Below are 14,533 nucleotides of genomic sequence, written 5' to 3' on the forward strand. Positions count from 1 at the left end.
CACAGATATTAGGAATGGCAATATACAAAAACCTGTAGGAGAACATTTCAATCTCCCTGGACACACAATAGCAGATTTAAAGGTAGCCATCCTGCAGCAAAAAAACTTCAGGACCAGACTTCAAAGAGAAACTGCTGAGCTTCAGTTCATTTGCAAATTTGACACCATCAGCTCAGGATTAAACAAAGACTGTGAATGGCTAGCCAACTACAAAAGCAGTTTCTCCTCCCTTGGTGTTCACACCTCAACTGCTAGAAGAGGGCCTCATCCTCCCTGACTGAACTAACCTAGTTATCCCTAGCCTGATTCTTGCTTGCATATTTATGCCTGCCTCTGGAAATTTCCACTACATGCATCGGACGAAGTGGGTATTCACCCACGAAAGCTTATGCTCCAATAAGTCTGTTAGTCTATAAGGTGCCACAGGACTCTTTGCCGCTGTTATTAAACTGTTTCTCAACAGCTACAGACTTAGGGCCTGTCTAAACTGTGCAGCAGTGCACATTACAGAGGTGTGATTCCAGAAGCACACTGAGACGTTGTGCACTAACTGATCTGCATCAGGAGGCTGCATGCACACTAAAAGTTCCCCAGTGCACTTTACTGCAGTGCTGTTTCAAACAGCATTATGTTAAAGCATGCTAGGGAAATTTAGTGAAAACCAGCAGAGTCTACACAGACAAGTTAGCGCGCAACAAGTTAGTGCACTTAGAAATCACATTGTTGTAGTGCACATTGCCACACTGTGTAGAAAAGCCTTTTAACAAATATTACGCCCTGCAATGAGCTCTGTTTCACAGACCCATGGCACTAGGGTTACACACACCTATGGACTTGCTCAGACTGGAATTTTGATGCAACAGCTGATTTTTCTTGGATCCCTTAGGAAAGCACATGCTAATTTAACAAAAATAATAATGCAGCTCCAGTGTGCAAGTATCATGAAATAATCCTGCTCCTGAAGGTGTTAAAGCATGTCACAGGGCCTGAAGTCTTATAACACCCCGAGGAAGGAGTTCTCATGATAACTGGCTCGGAGCTGGTTTCCTGTTGTTAAGCATGCTATTTAAATGCATTGATTTTGGAAGTCTTATAACACAGATTCCAGCTCCTTGTTTTAGTCCTGTGAAGCACAGGGTGGTTTGACTGAGTGATAAACTTTTAATATTAGATTTTTTTTTCCACAGTGGAACAGATTCAGCCAAAAACATTTAAAGGAAGAGGCATATTCAAAGGAGATGGTTTTCCCTGAGCCCAAAAGAGCTGCAGAAAGAACAGAGTCTGTTTAAAGACAAGCAGGGTGTATCTTTGCATAGGTCACTATATGGCGCATGCACATATGCATCAGCTGTGAGCTGTGGTCAGGTGGCACACAACCCTCCATCAGTCAAGGATACTAAAGTTCACACAATTATCTTCTCGACTCTTCATACTAATGTTACTCCTGGTGGAATTCTGCACCAAAAAATTAAAAATTCTGCACAGAATATTTCAAAATTCTGCATATATTATTTGTCAAAATAACACAATATCATCACACCAGTTTCAATTACTTTGGTAATTTATTTCAAAATACCTGTCAGCAAGTATGTCTGTAACAATACAGACAACAAAAAAGATTCAGGACATGTTTTTAGACAAATATATTCCTTACTAGGCATATCAATACAGAACTCTGAGTAATAATTAATTTCAACTACAGTACGGAACCATATTTCCCACACCACTCACAAGCAGTGCAAAGGCTTGGGGGAGTCAGGGTCATGGAGGAACTGAGGAAGAGGGAAGTAATTGCTGGGAAGGAGCCTGGGTATAAACTTGAAGGGTTGTTGGGTATTGGTGGGGAAAGCATGGAACAGGTTTTTTTGGAAGGTGGGGAGAGATTGTTAAGGAGCATCCCCGTGCAGACCCTGGCTGACCCCAAGCCTCTCCCATTCAGTCAGGCACATCTGCGCCTGTCCTTATGTCTCTGTGCCCCTACTCAGCCATCCCCCTTCCCTCCTGCACACCTCCCCCTCTTCCCATGTGGCCCTGCACCTCCCTCCCACCATGGCCCTGCGCCTCCACTCCCATTCAGTCCCTGCCCTAGTCTGTCCTCCCTGACTAGCCCTTATGAGCCCCTCTCTGTGAACCCCCAGCAGCCCCACACTATCTGTCTCCCCATATTCCCTGTCTCCTGACCTGGCCCGACAGGCGCTGTGAAGAAGATAGGCTCTTTCTCTTCCCTATCCTGGCTGAAGCGTGCCAGGAGCCGCTGCTCTATTCTAGCACCACAGAGCCCTCTGGTGGGCAAAGGTGGAACTGCAGCAATTTTTCAGCAGAAACTATTTTCTGCAAGAAAAATAAAAAATATGCACAGCACATGAAATATGCACATGCGCAGTGGTGCAGAATTCCCGCAGGAGTACTTTAATGTACACCTCTGTCCTGCAAACACAACTCTATAAGAATGGAGTCCTGTATGTTTGTCATCTCTCCATGGAGAAAAATGGGCCCCATTTACAAATACAAAGATATTTTTTCTTATTTCTCACCCAACAAACTTAACATGGCATCTGAGATCAAACTGAGTTCTTTTCTTCTTGCATATCATCATCAGTAATAGAAATTCTGCTGGCCAGATTACGCCCTCAGTGATGCCTGTTCAATTCTTTGGCTTTTAGTGGCTTTACACAATTGTAACCAATTGAATCTAACAGTTCTGTTGGTGATGCACAAGAAGGGATAGAATCCAGCTCAGTTGCTCTTAGCTGTGTTGGCCCTGCAGGGCTAACAGGAGGAAAATGCAGCAAAAATTTATTTTACTCACTATATTCAGCAAATGTGACTCTGAATATGCCCAGGGAGAATATCTGCTGAGTAAGAAGGCACCATTTTTACAGAGTCACTTTTAAGGGTAGAACTGCAATTTAAGGCCCCTATTTAAAAGGGTACTTTAAAAAGGTACCTCAGAATGCCCCTATTGATTTCACTGGGATACGTGCTTAAAGTCATATGGCTGTTTAAGTAAATTGCTGAACTGGAGTTTAAATCAGCTGGAGGTGTAGAATTAAGGAATACCCAAGTGCACCAGGCCTTTACATAATGGCAGAGGTGCCTAACCTTATTACACAGGAGGGCCACATAAACCTAAGCACAACCTTGTGTCGGCCACACAGACGCTACATATTTTATTAAGATTTAAAGTTATATGTATTGATTTATATTTTAAGTTCAGTCTGTTTGGTATTTATTTACATAGAAACAATTTATGTACAGTATTGTCTGTTTAAAAACAAATAAAGAAATCAGTGCATAAAATATGCATCAGAATTATAGAAAATGGGGGATGGGGAAAGAAACCAGTAAAGAACACACAACCTTCTCCCAAATCACAAATAAAGAGCTGCCTGGGGCTGTCAGCCCGAGCCCTGCCGAAGGCTTTACGAAATGCTCTGGCGGGCCATGTATGGCCTGGGGACCATAGGTCGGGCACCCCTCTGCATAACAGGGTGGGGAGCTGAGCCCCACTTTAGTACATTCCCTCACCCATCCACCCCCAACCTGGATCTTTTTTTGGGGGGGTGGGGGTGGGGGGGAAGATGACAAATTTCAGTTATTTCCTTTTTACAATAACTTCAAAAAAAAAAAAAAAAAACACACACACCTGGAGCAGACCAAACCAGCCAAAAGAATAACTGTCTGGTACAACAAAGTTATCCTATGAACACCTTTCTCCTGTAGTTCTATAACAAACAACAGTATGAATATATTTAAAGGGATAGGATGGTATCACTTCCCATCCAAACTGTCCGCTTCATTTCCTGTCCTAAACTGCCATGCAAAGTTGCTTTATACTGGTAAACAGTGCCTCATTTCACTCCAGAGTTGGCTGCATTTCATTGGTGGGTGGTTCAAGTGATTATCATTTGTAAAGTGCTTTGGGCACCCTTTGGGATGAATGGCCCTGTATATATTGTAACATACCATGCATGCTCATTATTATTATTCCTACCCTTATTTCTCACAACCTTCAGTGCGTTTCTAAAAATCGCCCAATTCTTATTTCTTGTATTACGGTAGCACGCAGAAGCCTCAATTAAGACTGGGGTCCCATCATGCAAGACAATGTATGTATTCGTAGTAAGATCATGCTTTTTCTCTAAGTCCCCAATTCATGAAAGCACTTAAGCACATGCTTAACTATAAACTCATGCTTATATCCTATTCACATGAATGGAATTTAGGCACATGCTTAAGTACTTTTCTGAACAAGAATGCTCTCCACAATCTGGACCTAAATACCTGTTTATTGGAAGGTTTCTTAGAGCTTCACTGTAGTACAAATCCCACAGATAAAAGTATTTATTAATTGGCTGGCCTGAAAATGACTACATGCTCCTCGTGCCTACCACCACATCGCATGAGCTGTTACAGAAAGGGAACAGTCTTGATGCATCTTAAAGAGTGGAAAAAACATATCCACTTCATTCTCCTTCCAACAACATTCCACAGTCAAATCTGCTTACTGAGTAGCCACCTCATTTGGCCAAACGCACCCTGGCTGAACTTTGTAACACGGTACCACATTCTTCCTCCAAAACTGCCTTAACTTGAAAGAATGTATGGAGGGTAAAGTGCGTTGTCTCCAAAGCACTGAGCCATGCGGCTGAAAGAGAAACTGGGCATTTCTAATGAGACGCCATTTAACATGATCTGGAACAAAAGCCGAGGTCTCCTCTAGAGGGTTTATAAGTATTTTACAATATACTTTCAGGCACACCAGTCTACAAACAGATGTGTACTCCGCTCTCTGCAAAGCCCTCTCTCTTTTCAGGCACCAAGTCTGTCAGCACGATGCCTATTGATTAAAATAAATCTTCCTTCTAATGAAAAGAAATCCTGATCCAAAGCTCACTTCCGCCGCTATAAATCAGGAGCAGCTCGAGCAGAGTCAGTGGTGTTATACCAGTTTAAAATGGTGCCAGAGAAAGGAGAGTCAGGCTTCCATTACTTTTAAATGTGGTAGTTCATTTTCACCTGTATTTACCGTCTTTCTCTAAAACCAGAGTAACTCAGCTGTGCTTCAGAATGACCTCTACTGAAGACTGCAAAGCCACAAATTTTTCCAGTGCTGGTGGCTAGTTGGGACGCACAGACGCAGATAATGTTAATTCACAATTAAAAGCATGGTTTGTGGGGGGAGGAATGACACCTCTCTCTCTCTCTCCACTTCCACATTCTCTCCTTTTGGGACCACCCAACTCACTGATACAGACTGATTGTCCTAGATGAGGGAAGTGTAAAGCCAGCCCTGGCTTATAAGCATCCTGACACGTGATCTGAGAAACTAGAGACTTCAGACTTCAGACTTTCAGGACCATGAAAGGGGCTCCAAGGTGCTACAATAATATTCTAAAAAAAGAACAGGAGTACTTGTGGCACCTTAAAGACTAACAAATTTATTAGAGCATAAGCTTTCGTGGGCTACAGCCCACTTCATCGGATGCACAGAATGGAACATATAGTAAGAAGATTAGATAGATAGATAGATAGATGTTGGAAGTTGCCATACAAATTGTGAGAGGCTAATTAGTTAAGATGAGCTATTATCAGCAGGAGAAAAAAACTTTTGTAGTGATAATCAAGATGGCCCATTTAGACAGTTGAAAAGAAGGTGTGAGGATACTTAACTAAGGAAAATAGATTCAATATGTGTAATGACCCAGCCACTCCCAGTCTCTATTCAAACCCAGGTTAATGGTATCCAGTTTGCATATTAATTCAAGCTCAGCAGTTTCTCACTGGAGTCTGTTTTTGAAGCTTTTCTGTTGCAAATTTGCCACCCTTAAATCTTTTACCGAGTGGCCAGAGAGGCTGAAGTGTTCTCCTACCGGTTTTTGAATGTTATGATTCCTGACGTCAGATTTGTGTCCATTTATTCTTTTGCATAGAAACTGTCCAGTTTAGCCAATGTACATGGCAGAGGGGCATTGCTGGCACATGATGGCATATATCACATTGGTAGATGTGCAGGTGAACGAGCCCCTGATGGCGTGGCTAATGTGATTAGGTCCTATGATGGTGTCACTTGAATAAATATGTGGACAGAGTTGGCATCGAGCTTTGTTGCAAGGATAGGTTCTTGGCTTAGTGTTTTTGTTGTGTGGTGTGTGGTTGCTGGAGAGTATTTGCTTCAGGCTGGGGGGCTGTCTGTAAGCGAGGACTGGTCTGTCTCCCAAGATCTGTAAGAGTGAGGGATCATTTCTCAGGATAGGTTGTAAATCTTTGATGATGCGCTGGAGAGGTTTTAGTTGGAGGCTGAAGGTGACGGCTAGTGGCGTTCTGTTATTTTCTTTGTTGGGCCTGTCCTGTAGCAGGTGACTTCTGGGTACTCTTCTGGCTCTGTCAATCTGTTTTTTCACTTCAGCAGGTGAGTATCGTAGTTTTGAGAATGCTTGATAGAGATCTTGTAGGTGTTTGTCTCTGTCTGAGGGATTGGGGCAAATGCAGTTGTATCGTAGAGCTTGGCTGTAGACAATGGATTGTGTGGTGTGTCCCGGATGGAAGCTAGAGGCATGTAGGTAAGTACAGCGGTCAGTAGGTTTCCAGTATAGGGTGGTGTTTATGTGATCATCGCTTATTAGCATAGTAGTGTCCAGTACAAATACAGACAGACGTCATCTTCCTTTCCAAATGCAAACAGATGGACATCATACCAAAAGTACTAAAGGTAAGTAGTGCAACAGAAAAGCTTCAAAAACACACTCCAACGAGAAACTGCTGAGCTTGAATTAATATGCAAACTAGATACCATTAACTTGGGTTTGAATAGAGACTGGGAGCGGCTGGGTCATTACACATATTGAATCTATTTCCCTAAGTTAAGTATCCTCACACCTTCTTTCAGAGTAGCAGCCCTGTTAGTCTGTATCCGCAAAAAGAAAAGGAGTACTTAAGGTGCCACAAGTACTCCTTTTCTTTTCACACCTTCTTGTCAACTGTCTAAAAGGGCCATCTTGATTATCACTACAAAAGTTTTTTTCTCCTGCTGATAATAGCTCATCTTAACTAATTAGCCTCTCACAGTTTGTATGGCAACTTCCAACTTATCTGTATGTATATATATATCGTCTTACTTTATGTTCCATTCTATGCATCCGATGAAGTGGGCTGTAGCCCACGAAAGCTTATGCTCTAATAAATTTGTTAGTCTCTAAGGTGCCACAAGTCCTCCTGTTCTTTTGGCGGATTCAGACTAACACGGCTGCCACTCTGAAACCTGTCAAATAATATACTAGTTACCAGAACTGGGTACAGCAGACAAGGTAAAAACAAGATACAGACTGAGGTGTGAGACAAATCCTAACACCTTGCTTTGGCAATTTGCTAGAAGCCACATTGTTTAGGAATGCAAGGCCGGAAACTGGAACTCCTGTCTTCTCTGCCCTCCTCTGTAAAGATCTGGGGACTAGATCCCAGGTCTGCTGATATTCCCACGGTGCCAACAGGATCCCCTGCAGAGACACAGCCAGGCAGTACTGTGTAAAGTAGGCGCCGTAGGAAATACCACCCAAGAGACTCAGAGCGATGGTACCTTATGGCCCTCTGACTGGCCAAGCGTCCTATTGAACCCCAGGAAGTTGTCTAGGCAGCCACATACATTTCAGCCTGCTGCAATGCCAGACTTTGCTTGATCTCCTGATCTCCGGTCTCCAACTCCAGCCTGACTCTGACCCTTGCCTCTTGCCTCCTGATTCCAGCCTGGTACTGCCGCTGATCTCCAGTCTCCAAGCCCAGCCTGGCTCTCACCCTGATACTTGCTTACAGGACCTGGCTCTTGCGATTCCTCCAACTCCTGCTCAATGACAGCTGTGACTGCTAAGCCAGACTGGCTATGCCCTAGTCCCTTACACTGCGGAGCTATAGGCCTAAAGAATATTTTGTACTTCTATAGCACATGACAAACATAACTTAGTCATGTTTCACAACCCCCTTTTGCAGATGGGAGAAAAGGAGCCACAGAAAGGTTAATGACCTGCCCAAGAGCACACAGCAAGGCAGCAATAGAATCAGAATTAATATCTATGTGTCCTGACTGTCAAATCTCATGCTAAACTGGCCCACAATACCCCCACTGATGCCCAAATGTGGTTTGAACTTCTAAGAGGGCTATATAATCCTCTGAAGTTGTCATCTGAAGAAGCCTAGGACACTGACAGATGATTCCAGGCTTCTTACTCAGAAGGGGTTTATTACATGCCTGCTCCATCAAGTGATGCAAACACTACTCTACTGATTCATTTACAGGGCCCAGCATATGGATGCTGGAGAAAAGTTGATCTGCCAACATCTCCCTTGCAGCTTGTAATCTCATCGGCCAGTAATTTTGTTTCTATTGAAGAAAAACTTGTCTGGAACATCATTCTTTCTTAAAAATCAATAGTCGCTCCGCAGAGAACTGTACTAAATGGCACACAGTAATATGTTGCAGTTACTCTATAAGCAACTGCTTTTCCCTTAGTAATGTTTCTCTGTGATGAATCTAGGCAGAGCTACTGTAGAGTTCTCTTAGTTGGGATTGTTTTGGAGGCAGCATATCATTCCGATTAATCAGCTGTCCCACTTAAGAAAGAAGCCCACTAGGACTTCATGTTTGTCACTGGGCCACTCATCATGGCCATTTGGTCCCTCACACTGGCAGTGAAGGTGAAACTCAGATTCTTCTGACTCCAAAAACACAGGCCCCTGACCAGCCATGGGAGAACTGCCATCAGCTGAAGCAGTATAGGGCTTATAACATGCAGTTGAGAAGTTCTGGTTCTGTCTAATAGAAGGTAATGGTGTGCACGCCAGTTGTGAACAAAAATACAAGGACAAAAATGATATTCCAAGAAATCATAACAGCACAGAAATTCGGTGTGGATATGCCTTAGCAGTAGCAATGAATTAAAAACAAAATAGGGAACATTTCAATGAAATTGTTAATGGAATTTCCACCCTCTTTTTCACACAACTATAGAGCTGGCTGAATTTTTTTTCCCAAAATCTCATATTTGGCGGGGGGGATGGGGGGGGACACAAAAACTTCCATGATACTTTCCCCTGACCAGCTCTGGTTATTAGCAAAAAGAAAAGGAGTACTTGTGGCACCTTAGAGACTAACCAATTTATTTGAGCATGCATCCGATGAAGTGAGCTGTAGCTCACGAAAGCTTATGCTCAAATAAATTGGTTAGTCTCTAAGGTGCCACAAGTACTCCTTTTCTTTTTGCGAATACAGTCTAACACGGCTGTTACTCTGAAATCTGGTTATTAGGTTATCTAGTCCATCCCTCTGACAGGTCACTATATTCTCCCACGCATTGCCCACGCAAGCTGTATTAATCTCAAACTATAGGGCTTTGACTACTTTCCTAGGGAGACTATTCCACATTCTAATGCATCTCACTGTCAGCAAGAGTTTCTTACTATCACCCTATTACTTTTAGTTACGCTCTGTTGTGCCATCTTAAATAATTCCTTTTAGGTGTTTACATCATTCACATCTTTATTGGTAGTCCTTCCCACCTCCTTAAACATCATCACTTAGCCCAAATGTCCTTATTTCACTTTTTCTGTTTTCCCCTCAAACTCCAGATGATCTCTACATTCTCTATATGCAGATGAAGGCATGCAGGGCTGGTGATGCCAGTTCACTGCTGACCAAACCCCTTTCTCTGCTCCTGCTGAGTTCCTTATGCCCTTTGAACTCCACAGAAACTTTATGTTTAACTCTTAAGCAGACGGAGAAAGAATCACTTTAGGTCGAACTATCCATACAAAACTGCTATATCACAAACCTTGCACCACAGCCAAAGGTAACAACTCCATTAACACAAGGTTAAAACCTGCTCTGCAGCACCATACAGTGGTCCTGAGAGGAGTGCATTAGAAAGCAACCTCTCTAAAGCAGTGGTTTTCAATCTTTTTTCATTCGTGGACCCCTAAAAAATTTTGAATGGAGGTGCGGACCCCTTTGGAAATTTAACCTGTGGTCCACAGACCCCTATCATAGAAGTCTTAGGCTGAAAACTGACTGAACAGAATTCAATATTAGATGTTGCACAGGGTTGGCACAGCATTTGACGCAGTGTGAGAAAGGGCACTAAACTGTGGGCTTCTGGGTTTTGACCTGTAGGTGGGAGTATTCGCATACTTTGATCAAAAAACAGAATGTCTTTTCTAGGTTCTGAAACTTTATTTTCATAGTCACCTTTCGCAGACCCCTTAGACATAGTCTGTGGACCCTCAGGTTGAAAACCACTGCTCTAGAGCTTTCAGAAAAACATCATGACCTTGTGTTTGCTTGTACCCAAGTCTCTGGAACATAATTTTTTAACTTAATTATCCTGTATGGGCTATTAGAAGCAACTATCTCTCATGGGTGATTTATTTTGTGATGGGGTATCACTGACATTCATTTTATCTGATGTGCAAGGCACATTTGCAGTCTAGCCCTCATTTGTGAGGTTAGGATGATTTTCATAGAACCCACATTGTGCTGAGATGATCTTTCACACAGCGCTGTCTGTGAGACTATGTCTTGAGTTAACTGAGACCCTCATGTGTGGATACCATGGTGATGGGAGGTTATAAGATTAGGTACCTGATTAAACAGGCTATTTGGCAGAAATGCAGATGGTGCCACCCTGAAATTATAATTGAGGAACATTTGTGTCCATTGCTAACAAAAGGAAAAATAGGTTAAAATGCCCATTGTCACAGCTTCAACTCCTGGAACAACACCTCTTATTTGTTCAATTACAGCAGCAACGGCTTGTGTGCACTGGCCAGCACCAGCAACCTAAGTCCGTTCATTTGATTCTATGTTCTATTTATTCTGAAGTAATCAAAATGCCCATGCTGAATGCTAGGTAAATGTACAAACTTTACACAGAAAAAAATTATACAGTGAGCAAACTGGACCAATGTTCAAAGATTCCAGAAGCCACAAATTAAATTTTTTTTCTTCCATCTCCATCTCCTCAACAGATAGCTGAAGAGACTGCTAAGACTTGGAGCATGATGTGAAGTCAGCAAATTCCAGCTCTTGGGTCCTCTCACCTGGACGGTCTCTAGCACCTTCATATGTAACCTAGGAGCTGCTATCTGAAGTGCCTGAGCAAATTCCAGCTAGCAAAGTACCTTATGAGAAGGAAGCCCACGTATCTCAAAAGCTTGTGTCTTTCACCAACCGAAGGTGGTCCAATAAAAGATATTACCTCACTCACCTTATCTCTCTAATATGAGAGATAAGTCTACCTCTGAACTACCTGAGGATCAATCCATGTAAAGCTCTATGGGTTAAAACCTGCACTTTAAATCACATTGTTCCCCGTGTAAAGAAACTCTGTGCACCCCTAATTAAGGTTTAAACTGGCAGTAATGTCTACTCATACATTTCTCACCCTTTGCCTTGTTCTCTCTCATACAGAAGATCAGGCAGTTTCTTTAAAAAAATGTCAATGGCCTTTTGAATTTCTCTGTACATTTTGAAGGAGGGTCCTTCTTTCTCACATTACCAGACTTGTTTATTTTCTAACACTACGATGCGGCTTTTAAATCAGACCATTTCTTTTGTCCCTCAAGAAACTTAATATGGTAAGAGTGGAGGTTATTTTTTTTCTGAGTTTCCTTCCAGCTTCTGCAACAGATTTCAGATACCCTCCTACAAGTGATATAATCAGACACACTCTCATGATCACAGACCCATGAATACTTCAACTAGCAAAGTAATTTCTCAGCCACAGATGACTTGGTAGGGGGCAAAGCCGGTAGGGGGCTGAGTGATATGAATATAAGCCATCATAACAAATGGCAGTAACTTATCTCAGTCAAAAAGAAAAGGAGTACTTGTGACCCCTTAGAGACTAACAAATTTATTTGAGCATAAGCTTTCGTGAGCTACAGCTCCCTTCATGCATCCGATGAAGTGAGCTGTAGCTCACGAAAGCTTATGCTCAAATAAATTGGTTAGTCTCTAAGGTGCCACAAGTACTCCTTTTCTTTTTGCGAATACAGACTAACACAGCTGCTACTCTGAAACTTATCTCAGTCATTCTCTCAGAGAAATACTGGATCAGATTCAGAGGTGAACTAAGGACTGCACATCTTGTCCCTATTGCTAACTTGATAGACGAAGTGCTATTCAATCTCTCAATGTACCCATCAGATTGTGGGCGATAACAAGTTTTTTGTGTTTTAATTTCTACGTGGGCACACACACCTGATTTTCAGAGCTGCTGAGCACCCACAACTCCAGCTGAAGTCAGTGAGATCTGAGGCTGCTCAGCATCTTTGACAAGGATGGACCAGTGGTTAAAATACGAGATTAGAACTCTGAAGATCTGGTTCAAGACCCTGCTCTGCCACAGACTTCCTCTGTGACCTTGGACAAGTCACTTAGTTTCTCTGTGCCTCAATTCTCCAGCTAAAAAATGGGATAATAGCAGCCCCCTACCTCAAAAGGGGACTCCAAGGATAAGAGATCTTGAGTTACCCAGATACTATAGCAATGGGAAGTAGCTTAGACAGACTCCAATACTTATGATCTGACATTCTGTATCTTCCCAGGTGTGCAAAACGTGCATATAAACTCCCGAACCAGGACTTTGCCACAGTCCCAGCTTCCTGGTTTGTAATGAATTTCTGCCCATGCAACATAACCTGGTAGCACTTGTTCATTTTATGGTTCAGTGGCAGCCACACTCTGGATACAACTGAAGATGCTCTGGGGCTGGAAGTGATGTTTCCCAAATGGCACAGGTTTGACAGCACTGTTTGGAACTTTCTGCCAGCTATGCAGGTAAAAGCCTATTTTTAGCCTGCTCAGATGCTGCCATCTGAGGTACTAAGCTGATACCAGGCTCCAGGGCTCTCCAGAGAGTTTCAATCAACTCAGGGTGCCAGACCTTCAGGCTAAGGATCCCAGAGCTTATTTGCAATCCCACATATTTCTGCAAGGTTGGAATTTAGGTAACTCTTCTAGGGCCTCAGTCCTGTCCATCCAGTCTCCAGGCCTTCAGCTTAGCTAGTACAGAATATTTTTCTTGTTCACACTTTACCATGGCCCTGTGGTCAGTGTTTGCTGGCACTGGGGGTACCCGGTGCCACGCCACCTGTTTACCAGTGATCTGACCCCTCCAAAGCCAAAGGAGGGTTTTTTAATACATATCCTCTCCCCTTTGATACTCAGAAACAGTTCTTTTGACCTGATCCAGAATAAGCATTTCTAAATCATGTCCTGGTCTACCTTCCCTTAACACATTGAGCTGCCTCTTTGCCAAACACTAATAGGCATATTCAGTACAGCTTTTAATCACTCCCCTACAAAGCACACAGGCCTCCATCACTGGCAGCTGCACAGTCCTAGATCAAACGAAGGGCATCAGACCTATCACAGTGGCCAACAGTCTCACAAAACGCAGGCCCTCTCTGATTGCCAGTGTACAGCCCTGTAACGGGGCTCAGTAACTTCCTTACCACCAATGGCCTTCTCTGCAATGCCTGTTTATGGAAACAACTTCTGCGCTTCAGAGCCCATGTGAATTCCACGTGGGACAGACATTTTATAGCTCCTGCTGGAGCTGGCGGTCCCCTGGACAGGCTGAACAATGGAGACTTCTTGTAATGATGCTTTCTGGCTGCTTTTCCATAGCAGCACCTCAACTTGCTGGAAAACGACTGTCTCCTTATAGATGCTTCTCACCTCCACAGTTCCAGGAGGCTATCTCCCCAGATCTGACATTCCCTGCAGCTTCCTTCTCGGGGAAGTTATAGGTTTCCCTTCGGGTTTCCCAGTTGTTCTGTGTGTCTCCATTTGTCTGGGCACCATCCTTCTTTCAGCCAAGCTGCTTCACTTCAGTTTGTAGCTGTGCAGACTGTCTCACGGGGTCTCAACTATCCCCCTTTTAAAGCTTTTATTTTCTCCTAGTCAGCAAGTTCTTGTACAGTGCGAATGTTGTCTTTAGTCTGAGTTGGGTCTTTACAATCAACACTCCTTAGCTGCTCCTGCCACTGCCCAATAGGTAACGAGATAACCCTGAGCTAGCACATCTCAAATATCTCCATCACATACCTGGTAGGGCAGTACATGTCCCCCACAAAGCCCTTTATACCTTTCCCCAGGTTACGCCTTCTGGACCAAAAGGCAGCAGGGCCATCGCATGCAGACACTGAAGGTTCAGACTGTTGCTTTTAATTTACCGCTCTCACTTTTCACCTCAGCCATCTACAAACACTACATGCATCTCTTAACCTAAATTTCCTAATTCAATGAATGGGCATCTCCTTCATAAAACCATTTATTTTTGAGCAGCTAATTCAGGCTGTTCTGCCCAATCCATTCACCATCTGTATAACTCTGGCAGAAGAACACAGTGTTCCAATCTGCCTATTCTTTGCTCCAGTATTTGGAATAACCTCTTCCCTGGCAGTTTCACCGCTGCAACGCTTTTGTCTGGAATTACTTTTAACACAGATATGCATATCTCATTATGTGACACCAATCTGC

At 43.2% G+C, this 14,533-nt stretch overlaps 1 protein-coding gene across 5 annotated transcripts in view; it reads right to left on the bottom strand.

Annotated features, from left to right (window-relative positions):
* Positions 1–14,533, bottom strand: part of SEMA5B (semaphorin 5B) — a 352,197-nt gene that overhangs the window by 139,328 nt on the left and 198,336 nt on the right. The gene's annotated exons all lie outside the window — the stretch shown is intronic.

Source organism: Natator depressus, chromosome 11 (genome assembly GCF_965152275.1).
Source record: "Natator depressus isolate rNatDep1 chromosome 11, rNatDep2.hap1, whole genome shotgun sequence".
Lineage (NCBI taxonomy): Eukaryota > Metazoa > Chordata > Testudines > Cheloniidae > Natator > Natator depressus.